Genomic DNA, 12500 nt, shown 5'->3' on the forward strand with positions numbered 1-12500 from the left:
GGCACTGGGTTACTATGCCAGCGACCCGGGTTCGATTCCCGCCCGGGTCATTTGACAATCCTTCCCCGTCTCTCTCTGCTCACTCATTTCCAAGTCTCTCCTCCACTGTCCTATCAAAAATAAAGACAAAAAAGGCCTAAAGAAATAATAATAAAAAAACTGAAAAAGCAACTTCAAACTCTTGGATATAATTTCAGCAAACTGCTGTTTTTTTTCCGTAGCACAATTCTCCATTGCCAACCAACTCCCCCATCAGCTGATCGGGTCAGTTAGGAAGCCACTGGTGACGAAGTCTTGTGACCAGTCCCAAACGCAATGCGTAGGCAAATAATGATTGAGTGGACGCTTATTGATACTATTTTCAGGATGACGGTGCCACTGGCCGTTGTTCCCGCACCAGTTACTTCCAGAACCAGTTTGTGAAGTATTTTTTGGTTCTCATTGCGAACCAACGTTACAATACTCATCTGCAGATGCTTAGATTTGGGGCGTGAACATGCCAGTTTGAGTTCAGGTGCAGGAACAGGAACAGGCACAGTTCTCAGCCGGCCTGAATGCTCCTAGAGCGTAAGCAGGGGCGGAGCACTGGTATTGGGACAGGGGGGGCGGGAGATGTGTCAGAGGCGTTGGGCCCACGAAATATCGTAGAATGGGGCCCCTACAAGATGTTTGGCAATCGAAAGCCACTGGCAGGGCCCCCCCCCAAGTGGTGAGGCCGGGGGTTCCTGGCCCCTATGCCCCCCCCTCTGCTCCGCCCCTGGTGCTAAGGCATGGCTGCCACTGTAGTACTCTTCTCCTCTGCAGTCTGCATCACATACTGATAACCGGCCATCTGGGTACTTTGCTCGAGAACGGTCCCACCCCTTTTGGATGAAAACAAACCCTCTAACAATGTCTCATTACCTTACATGCAAGTCCATGCTTCAGCCACGGCTGTTTGGCTATATTATTTGAACAGCCAACAACACAACATGTCTTTGGTATGCTGAGCGTAAAAAACACTAATCTACAGGTCCTTGTCTTTCGTTTCTTCTTTCCCAACACCAACAAGACCCTGCTTTGGCTTATCCCCCAATGCTATCCCCTAAAAAGGGGCGTAACGGACATGGCTGTCACTTGTCATGCCGGTTACACATATAGGCGCTGGGCGGTAAGGCATGCTGTCGCTTCCAAACGGAAGGCACAGAGTAGCTCAAGATGGCTTCTACAGTGGTGTAGTTATGATGCACAAACAAGGGTATTGATAAAGTGTCTATGTGTTTGACATCCAAATGGTTTTGATAAAGGGTCATTAAGACCCAAAAGCCTTTCTCTCTCTTTTTGTTCTGACCCTCTCCTGCCTGCCTGCCTGCCTGTCCATTCAAGTGCAGAGTTGTGTTATTAGCCTGACAGCTTATACAAAGAGTTGTCATTGTCCTTTCTTTCTCATCTCATTGAAGAAATAATTATTAAAATGTGTCTGTGTGCATGAGAGATGTGTGTGTGTGTGTGTGTGTGTGTGTGTGTGTGTGTGTGTGTGTGTGTGTGTGTGTGTGTGTGTGTGTGTGTGTGTGTGTGTGTGTGTGTGTGTGTGTGTGAGAGAGAGAGGGAGAGAGAGGAATAGAGACAGAAAGAGAAAGAGAGAGAGAGAGAGTGAGAGAGAGAGAGAGAGAGAGAGAGAGAGAGAGAGAGAGAGAGAGAGAGAAGAGAGAGAGAGAGAGAGAGAGAGAGAGAGAGAGAGAGAGAGAGAGAGAGAGAGAGAGAAAGAGAGAACGTGTGTGTGCGTGTCTGTCTGGGTGTGTGTGTGTGTGTGTGTGTGTGTGTGTGTGTGTGTGTGTGTGTGTGTGTGTGTGTGTGTGTGTGTGTGTGTGTGTGTGTGTGTGTGTGTGTGTGCAATTGCGCCCCCGTCTTTAGAGGGTCAGACATAATAATGTAATTATCCCAAGTGTCAGAGAGACGGCCCTCACACTCCCACTCTAATGAGCTGCTCTGATTAGATTGGGGAGAAAACAAAGCATGCACACACACGCACAGGGAAGCCGACGGGGGTGGGGGACAAAGGGGTCACTTGTCCTGGACCCAGGGTGAGAGGGGGCCCAGAATTGGATCCTCATTACATTGTATGTACAGTATTGGGTTTGGGGCCCTTTCAGATGTCTTTGTCCTGAGCCCGGCCAAAGCTGTCAGCGGCCCTGCATACTCATACGCAAACAGACCCACACACACACGCACACGCACACACACACACACACACACACACACACACACACACACACACACACACACACACACACACACACACACACACTTGCCCTTGTAGACAGTAGACTGGGCACTCATTTATCCAGTGGAGAGTTGCAGCTGACATAAAGGGAGCAGAGCAGCCATAAGCACAGTGTGGAAAAGCCAGACAGCCAAGCCAAACGTGCATCATCCAGGCCAGTGATTTGGCCCCCTCAGACGCAAAGGCTGGAACGGCACAAAAAAACAAAACACTACAAAAAACCACCAGGGCATTATTTTTAAAGGATATTTTTGGGGCTTTTTCACATTTATTTACCAGACAGAACAGTGAGAGAGACAGGAAACGAGTGGGTAGAGAGGAGAGAGGGGAAGGATCGGCAAAGGCCTTCAGGAATTGAGACCGGGTCACTGGCGTGATAGTATGGCGTCTTAGCTCATTGAGCAATCATGCGCCCCCACCACCCAGGCATTTTTGCATTTTAACTGGCAAAGTCATAAACAGTACAACACGCTTTCATACCATATCGTACTAGACTCAGTTCACCGTCTTTATATATTGAAGATGGACCAATGGGCCAACCCCTCTTAACTGTGGGCCATCAATAAGAAAAATGAAAATCAATAAGAAATCAATAAGACAAAACTAAAATCTGCAGTATCCAGTATCGGCCCCAGGGTCAGCCTATCGGGAAATGCCTTGTATGCCAGATTACCAGTCCAGTCCTATTTGCATGGTCTACTTGGTCTAGTTAGTCAGGTCCGGGGTAGGCACAAAACTAAAAGCTCTGTATCTACACTGACAGCCATCGGAACCAGGCTAGATTAAATGTGTCAGCTGGTATTCATTTCACCAGGGTATGTAAGGAACTGAACTATTTGATTGGACCGGAAAATTTCCTTTGGGGTACTCCACCCAATACAAGCTCAATGAACATGAAGTTCATTTACACCGCTTTTGTCTATATCTTAAATTACTATCTACAGACAGAAAAACAGCCAAGCCAAGCATGCATCATCTGTGCTTTAACCCCCTCGGAGGTCTGCTTGGTCTGTTCGGTCTGTTCAGAACTAAAAGCAGTAGATATATATATGGAAAGCTTTTGGATCCATGCTAGCGCAAATGTGCCAGCTAGTATCTACAAATCCCTTATAATTCACACCTGGATTAACAGACAGTCCATTGTCCTGCATCTCTATCGTCCTGTGTGTTCCCCCTAAATTCTTTCAGAAATAATAAAATAGGTACTGTGATTCTCTACTCTACTCCACTAAATACAAACCCCAACTCCGATAAAGTTGGGACGTTTGGTAAACAGTGAATAAAATCAAAATGCTATCATTTTCAAAACATTCAATCTATTCATTAGATGGAGAATAGTGAAAAGACAACATATTAAGTGTTAAAACCGAGAAAAAATATTGTTTTGGGGGACATATGTACTCATTTCTAATTTGATAAATCCAACACGTCTCAAAAGAGTTGGGACGGGGATCAGTGAAATTAAGTAAACATCCAAATAAGATAAAACAACAAAGAAGAACATTTCCAAATGAATTGTACTAACGGACAATATAGGTGTCCAGGTATAAGATCATCACAGAGAGGCTGAGTCACTCAGAATTAAAGATGCAAAGGTAATAACTACCATAGTTATTACATATATTTTTGAATTCCCTTTGATTTACCACGATTGAGTGTATATAAGACATATTTTTGTTAATAAAATCATTGTATAGGTTCATGACATCATGAAATATATATTGGCTGTAGCCTCACTCTAGCACTCCAGGAATTAGAGCTATTGAAAATTGACCATATTAAGAATGCTTAATGCATGAAAATGATACAGGGGTGTAACATTCTCCTAAGCACCTGAGCTCACTTGAAATAGACCAAGAAGACATGGGAAACTGTCCTTTGCTTACAGAAGTCAGCAGAAGTTGTAGAAGTCCATTCTTTTTGACAATAATAGAGCATTGCACATCCTGTGCTACAGTAAAAATTGACCATCCAACTTGTGTTAGTGCTAGCTTCAAAAGTCAGCCTCCATGATGGCATGCGGGTGCAGTAGTGCATTGGTTAAGATGTTCTCACTCATCTGTAGAGTTAAATACAGTGCTGAATGGTATAAATGGGTTTTAAACAGCATGAAAAGCCACTCATGCATTATATTTTGAAGGGAGATATTCGATTACTGCCACATAGTAAGGTCAAATTGCATTCTCTACTATGTTTTAACAGTTTGGCTCCATCATAAGGACCAGCAGGTGATAAAATGGTGGGTTTTTGGTCAAGACCTGTCACACTGTAAGCACTACAGAAAGGAAAACATTGCAAAACATGACAAGGAATACACCCACCATTTAAGCTGGTGAAATCATGTCCAAGATAGGAATTAACACTGTTTTTTATATAAAATCATCTCATCGGTTAATGTATTTAACTGTTAAGTGTTGTCTTTTGTTTTGTTTTTAGTCTTCCTTGACATTTGCTGCCATTTATTGTCCCCGTCCCAACTCTTTTGAGACGTGTTGGATTTATCAAATTAGAAATGAGTACATATGTCCCCCAAAACAATATTTTTTCTCAGTTTTAACACTTAATATGTTGTCTTTTCACTATTCTCCATCTAATGAATAGATTGAATGTTTTGAAAATGATAGCATTTTGATTTTATTCACTGTTTACCAAACGTCCCAACTTCATCGGAGTTGGGGTTTGTACAACCTCAATGGGCTTGGAGTTCACTGTATTTCCCCAAAGCCCAACCAACTATCTAGATATAGTAAACTTAAGGGAAAACAACAACCACAAGTTCAGTGCGTCAAAGCCAGACAGCTAAGCCAAACGTGCATCATCCATGCCAGTGAGTCTGCCCCCTCAGAGGATCGCTTGGTTGGTCTCCGCTGTTGGGTCCAGTCTTAGCACTTTATCCACATTGACAGCTATCAGAACCAGGCTATCTTAAATCCGTCAGCTAGTATCAACATATTCATTTCCCCAGGGTATGCAATGCACTTAATTGCTTTGATTGGACTAACAAACTGTCTGTCTATTCCCCTTCATCTCTAATGCCTTGTGTTTTCCCCTATTTCCTTCAGGATAAATAAGTTGTCTATATTCTAACAGTACTCCACCCAATACAAACTCACTTCTTCCAGATGTGCCCAGATTAACCTAATTAAATTTTTGATTTACTTGATTAATTTGTTAATACTCATATTATTACTATTATTTACTTTAATTTATTATACTTCATGATATACTTCATGAATTTAGACTTTATTTGACTACTTCTTTTTGGTTACTTCTATAGGCCTACTTCAAACTACGCAGTGTTGTTGCTCCACCCACAATTTCGTTGACTTCATTGACAATGACAATAAACTCCTTGAAATCTTGAAATCTTGAAATCTTGAAAACCTTACTTTCTATCCACACTGACAGACATTGGAATCAGCCTGGCCCAAATGTATCAGCTAGCATCTACATTCTCACTATTACACACCAAAATCAGGATGGATTAAACGGAGGAACACTCTACTTGCCCTCCAGCACGATCGGCCTGGGGGGTTTCTCTCCTTAATTTACCGGTGAGACAAATTAAGCTTCTCCACTTGATTATTCTACCCCAATCAATAGGCTACAGACTTAACAAGCATGTGCTTTCACTGTTCCAATGCATTTCCACATAGCCTAAATTACTGTCAGATGTTATTCATTTCACTCCTACATGGCCACAAAGACTGGACTTGGGTTGTTTGCTCAGTCATAGTAAATGAATAATAGATTTTAGAAAATATTATAAACATATTATGTAATATTTTACTTACCTAAGTGTACCTAAAGTGTACAAGTGTACCTTAAACTAACGGTAGGGACACATACACGTGAATTTGCAGACTTTGCCATTCATTCCTATGAGAGAGGCGAAGGCAGGCGAAGGCAAGCGAAAGCAAGCGAACAGGAGCGAAATTATTAAAGGAAGTTTAATGTTATGCAAATGAGGAGTGAATTCGCCTGCCGCGGCCCAATCAAATCAACAACATAACTGTTCCATTCCATTTGATTCGCCGTGACGACCTGATGACGGTTCGATTTCGCCTCTCCTCGCTTCGCCCGCTTCGCCTCCCATGTGTCCCTACTGTTAGACTTGTGGTATGTAGCGTTAGCAGAGTTCTGTAGAGTTAGCAACAGACTGGGGTAAACTTAAAACAGACCATCTGTAAATGCTGCGCATTTACATATTTACATTATTTCCTAAAAAAAGAAAAGAAAACCAAAACAGCAAAAATAAAAGCAACACAACAGCCCACAACACCCTAGACCCCCCCATCGGAAACAAAAGACCTGACGTCCTTGAATGCCCTACTCCACCTCCCCAAGGTCTGTGCCCCGGCCCCATGCATGCGGGCCGTCGAGAGCTCCATGGTTACTATATCCCTCTACAGAAAAATCAGCAAATGGTGTATATTATGCATCTGCTCTCTCTCTCTCTCTCTCTCTCTCTCTCTCTCTCTCTCTCTCTCTCTCTCTCTCTCTCTCTCTCTCTCTCTCTCTCTCTCTCTCTCTCTCTCTCTCCTCTCTCTCTCTCTCTCTCTCCTCTCTCTCTCTCTCTCTCTCTCTCTCTCTCTCTCTCTCTCTCTCTCTCTCACACACACACACACACACACACACACACACACACACACACACACACACACACACACACACACACACACACACACACACACACACACACACACAGTGTTTTGACTGTCTAGAGGTCTAGTCTAGAGGTGTAGTACACACTGTTCATCACAGTTAATTAGTAACTTGCACAAAATCCTCCCCATTATTTGGCTTCTGCCCTAAGCTGAGTCTTCACTGAGAGTGTTCTCACCCAAACAGCCTGACGTATGTAGGCCTACCGACTGGTGGTGTGTTGTTTACCATTTTGCTTAAGCTGCAAACAGACCTGGGCAAGTTGCTGACTTATCACAAGACACTGGAGTCCAGCTCCTTCATGAATATTGCAAATGAACCAAACATCACATCACCGCCGTCGGGTTCAGCCAGGGCTTTAATTGTCTTCCTTGCACAGCTGAGCATAAAACAAACCAAGGGCCGTAAAGAGGTGACACAGAGTGTACATAAAAATGCCAGCGCTGCAATACTTTACTTCAAGTCTTCGACTCGTCATGCCTGGGTGGCTGGCTTACAGCTTGATCTGTGCTCTATTGTCTTCAGTGTGTTTGTGTTTGTGTGTGTGTGTGTGTGTGTGTGTGTGTGTGTGTGTGTGTGTGTGTGTGTGTGTGTGTGTGTGTGTGTGTGTGTTTGAGAGAGAGAGAGAGAGAGAGAGATAGAGAGAGAGAGAGAGAGAGAGAGAGAGAGAGATACTGTATGTGCAAACGTACAAACGCACACACACACATACTCATGCAAATTGCACACACACACACATACAGTACAATCACACTCACATTGACACAGACTGTTCTGTGAGTGTGTGTGTGTGTGTGTGTGTGTGTGTGTGTGTGTGTGCGCGCGCGCGCGTGCGTGCGTGCGTGTGTGCGTCTGTCCACGGATTGTGCTTGATGTGCTTGATGCCTCTTGTCCTTGTTCAACTCAGAGTGCAGTTGCTTTGTAAATGCTTATTTTATAAGGGTCTTTGAAAAGTGTCTGAGCTCAGCTCAGTTGTGTGCAGTGTTACCCCCAGAATTTTTAGTTAGTCAAGGTGGTGGGGCGCTAAAGGTAAATATTTTTTTGGCTAAGCTTTAAATATTTTTTTGGTTAAGCTTTAAACTTTAGAAATGACATTCACAACATGATATATACATACAGGGTATCTGCACATTTTTCATCACCCAATTTAATGCTTTTTAATACCATTTTCAAGACCTCCAACATTAAAATTAATACCACTACACGGGTGTGCGTGTGTGTGTTACATGGTATAATATTGCTATTGTTATTACATTGCTATAATGTAATGTAATACATACATTCACACTGCTCACTGTGTTATTTTATTCTCATTGCCTGCTCCCTAGTCACTTTCTGCACCAGATGTTTGTCATGACTTGTCAAAGAGGTTTCTGTATGTTGCGGGAGTTTTCATGAAATCGGCCCCTTCCTTAGATAAGTCATTATACCGTAATTTCAAATCAAGTAGCCAGCATCTGTGTAACTCCATGTGCTAAAATATTCTTTCAGTTGATCTGGCTGCTGCATAGGTGGGCCCAAACTCTAATACCCTAGTCATTTTTGTGCTTAATTTAACCATAGAGCTGACAACAAAAAAGAGTGAGGTGGCGCGCACACACACTACCCATTAGTTTAAAACATCATTAACCAAAAAGTCATCCAAAACTGAAACAATTTCAAAATTGTGTATATTTGAAAAGTTTGATGACATTTCATGAAATACTTTCAATATAAAAAATAAAAATGGACCAACAATTCATCTTTGGAGTGCAGTGCACCTTAGTCTAGGAGAGATAACACCTGTGGCGTCAAAAGGGTTAAAAGGGAACGACTGCTCAGCTCTGGACTGCTCCTCCTGTTTGTTCCCCCCAGCTCCATCATAGAGACAGTAGTAGGCATTCTACTTTCAGTTTAGCAAGTCGTTCATCAGAGTGGGAGCAAAGGAACAGCAGCAGTGGAACTTAATATGAATTTCACAAACATTTCCCTAACCGCGTACACGCGGCGACTGGAATAGCGATGCGAACACCACGCGGTTACCGATTTGGACGATCCTCGCATACCCACATTGCAACATTTAGCCTCGTAGAAAACACTCTGTTACTCGCCCGATTTATGTTTAATTTTACACGCATTTCCACCGCTTGCAACTTCACAACACTCGTGCTCTCTTCGGATTGCATAAGCATCTGACAACATCAAATAATACGCCACGAAGCTGGAGGACACTTTGAAGTAGCATATTGTATGAATGCATTCATCATGCATTCATGAAATTATATGCGTTAGCAAACACAAACCTAAACGAGAGGGCATGGCTAACATTAGGAGAAGGAGCATTATAGAGCACAAGCAGGCTAGATGACGAGATACAAAGTTTGAAAACAATGCAGTCATTTTAAGACTTACGCTTTCGACGAGTAAACTGGTACCACAGACATATCTTCCACGTTGCATATTGGTTGATAAAATTTAACAAGTTTCACTTTCAACTGTACTGCGGTCAGTCACACGCACTGTGGTGGATGGGATTTAGCCTACTAAGTCAGCCATCGCCATCATCCAGTAGGGGGATCAGAACGATAGGGTCAGGGTCTGCTACACTATCGAGTGCATTGTTTACCCCAGGCATGACTGACAGTCTCGAAACCTTGTTGCCGCCTTATAGTTATGAAACAATGTTTTTACGGAAGACTGTCCAGGCATCTATATTTTAATACATTGTGTCTGGGTGAAATTTAATGCCAGGCCTTTTCATATTTAATGCCACACCTCAAAAAATAGCTAAATTTAATGCTTTTCACGGCCTTAAATCACATGTTCTAAATTTAATGCTTTTTAATGCTTTTTAATGCACCGCGGGGACCCTGACATAATATATCTTTTCAGGGGACCTAGTCAAGGTGGTCAGTGTTTCTTGTCAAAGTGGCCGCCTTAGTAATTAAGTGCTGGAGGAAACCATGCTATGAGTAGTTATTATTCCCATGGCTATGGCAAAGGTCTGCTTCTGAAGTACCCATCCTTCCCTGACCTGACGATGCTCTGAAACAGCATTACAAGGACGTGTTAATATACAATGCGGTCTAGTAAATCAAGTAGTTGGTCATGTACACACTCTTCAAATGACTTGTCACAAACTCCAGGTCTAATACCTCAAGTAGCGTGTGAAGGATAAACAGAGGTGAAATATTTGGAAGTAGTATCCATGATATGCGAATTATTTAGAATACACTAAGGTTTAATACTTAAATTAGTATGTTAAAGGGACACTGTGTGAGATTTTTAGTTGTTTATTTCCAGAATTCATGCTACCCATTCACTAATGTTACCTTTTTCATGAATATTTACCACCACCATGAAATTCTAAGTATTCATTATGAGTGGAAAAATTGCACTTTTCAAACATGAAAAGGGGGATCTTCTCCATGGTCCGCCATTTTGAATTTCCAGAAATAGCCATTTTTAGCTGCAAAAATGACTGTACTTGGGACATAGTAGAAAATATTTGTTTATTACTTAGTAAACTATCATGAAAAGGTCAAATTTGGCAATAGGCGACACAGTTTCAATGAGCAGCATAGTTGCAGTACCTTTTTTGGCCATTTCCTGTACAGTGTCCCTTTAAAGATATGGCATTGAAATGATTAGTAAAACACTGATAGCTTAGTTGGCTGTCAATGGACATTCTATTGAAACAAGTTGTAAGACAGTGGTATAATACCTGAATTAGTATGTCAGCTAAATCTACTTTGAATTAGAATTATTATTATTATTCGTCTTTACTTTTTTCCTAGGTTTTTCCTCCTCCTCTCCTACATGCCTGTAGACCAGTGCTGGGGAACAATTTTCAGTTGAGGGCCATTTCAAATTTCATAAAGTCCTCCAAGGACCTTACTATGAACACAAACCAGGCTTTTCAGCTGCACTTTAGGCCTACAGTATATTGAAAGTGGCCACCTTTACAACACACCCACCCACATTCCCCTGAAAATACAACTTAACTAGAATGGGCACTCGGTAGAGCGCAAACCTTCGCCTACGCCACTTATTTTTTTCTGGCCATCTTCAGAGTGTGGGGCATAACATTCTCCAAATTTTGGTGTTAGTTTCATTGAAATCGGACCGGAATATCGTAATATTACATTTTTGGCCCAGTCTTGACCTCTTATCAACCTCGCACGTTGTTCTGGCATATAGCGCTTGGCAAAGAAAAACGTTTTTGACCTTTTCGTGACCTTGACCTTGACCTTTGACCCAATCACTCCCAAAAAGTAATCGATTGTTCCTTGGGTCATGACCAATCATCCCACTAAATTTCATAAAAATCGGCTCAATGTACGTTTTTGACCTTTTCGTGACCTTGACCTTGACCTTTGTTCCAATCACTCCCAAAAAGTAATCGATTGTTCCTTGGGTCATGACCAATCATCCCAGTAAATTTCATAAAAATCGCCTTAATTTACGTTTTTGACCTTTTCGTGACCTTGACCTTTGACCCAATCACTCCCAAAAAGTAATCGATTATTCATTGGGTCATGACCAATCATCCCACTAAATTTCATAAAAATCGGCTCAATTTACGTTTTTGACCTTTTCGTGACCTTGACCTTTGACCTTTGACCCAATCACTCCCAAAAACTAATCGATTGTTCCTTGGGTCATGACCAATCATCCCACAAAATTTCATAAAAATCGGCTCAGTTCTGTCTGAGTTATATGAAGTACAAACAAACATTTTGACCTTGACCTTTGACCTTTGACCCAATCACTCCCAAAAACTAATCGATTGTTCCTTGGGTCATGACCAATCATCCCACCAAATTTCATAAAAATCGGCTCAGTTCTGACTGAGTTATACGAAGTACAAACAAACAAACAAACATATTCACAAATAAATAAATAAATAAATACAGAGCGGGCAAAACATAACCTTCTGGCGAAGATAATAATAATAATTATATTGCAAATGAAATTTCTAAGATTTCTTTACAAAACATGTCACATTTCATGTGAAACTGCATGACATTAAAATGATACAGGGTCGCAAATGGCCCTCGAATCTTAGGTTCCACGGGGAAATAAGAGGTTAAGCCTTCACAGCACAGTGCAACACTGTGCTGCCAACGGCACTGAGGCAGTGACCAGGCCAGCAATATCCAATGCCAAGTAGGTTGGCAGGCTGGGAGAAGTAGCCTACTGTCTGAGAGGGCTTTTGCTTCTTTTTGCCAGTTTCAGGGCAAGAACGCGAGAACTCATTCCATGCCCTGAATTCATGAAAACATTTCAAAAGATATAATGGCTAACTGCAAGTTTAAGTACCCGACTTTCCATTTTCTAAATTCCTCTGAATTCAGACACCCACAGTACCTGATATCTTCCTGCCTTGCCGAGTTTAAAAGTATGGACAGCCAAAAATGGTTGTTTGAAATATGTATTTTTCCATTTCATTTTCTATCTCATATTGATTTGAGTGTTTTTTTTTTAATCTTGAATAAACAGGGGGTTCGGGATGCCTTGATCGTGTGTGTGTGTGTGTGTGTGTGTGTGTGTGTGTGTGTGTGTGTGTGTGTGTGTGTGTGTGTGTGTGTGT

General features: G+C 42.0%; 1 protein-coding gene across 3 annotated transcripts in view; it reads right to left on the minus strand.

The window, feature by feature from the left end:
• usp6nl (USP6 N-terminal like) overlaps positions 1-12500 on the minus strand; it is a 146524-nt gene that overhangs the window by 58874 nt on the left and 75150 nt on the right. The window lies entirely within an intron of this gene.

This window comes from Engraulis encrasicolus, chromosome 15, assembly GCF_034702125.1.
Source record: "Engraulis encrasicolus isolate BLACKSEA-1 chromosome 15, IST_EnEncr_1.0, whole genome shotgun sequence".
NCBI classification, from domain to species: Eukaryota; Metazoa; Chordata; class Actinopteri; order Clupeiformes; family Engraulidae; genus Engraulis; species Engraulis encrasicolus.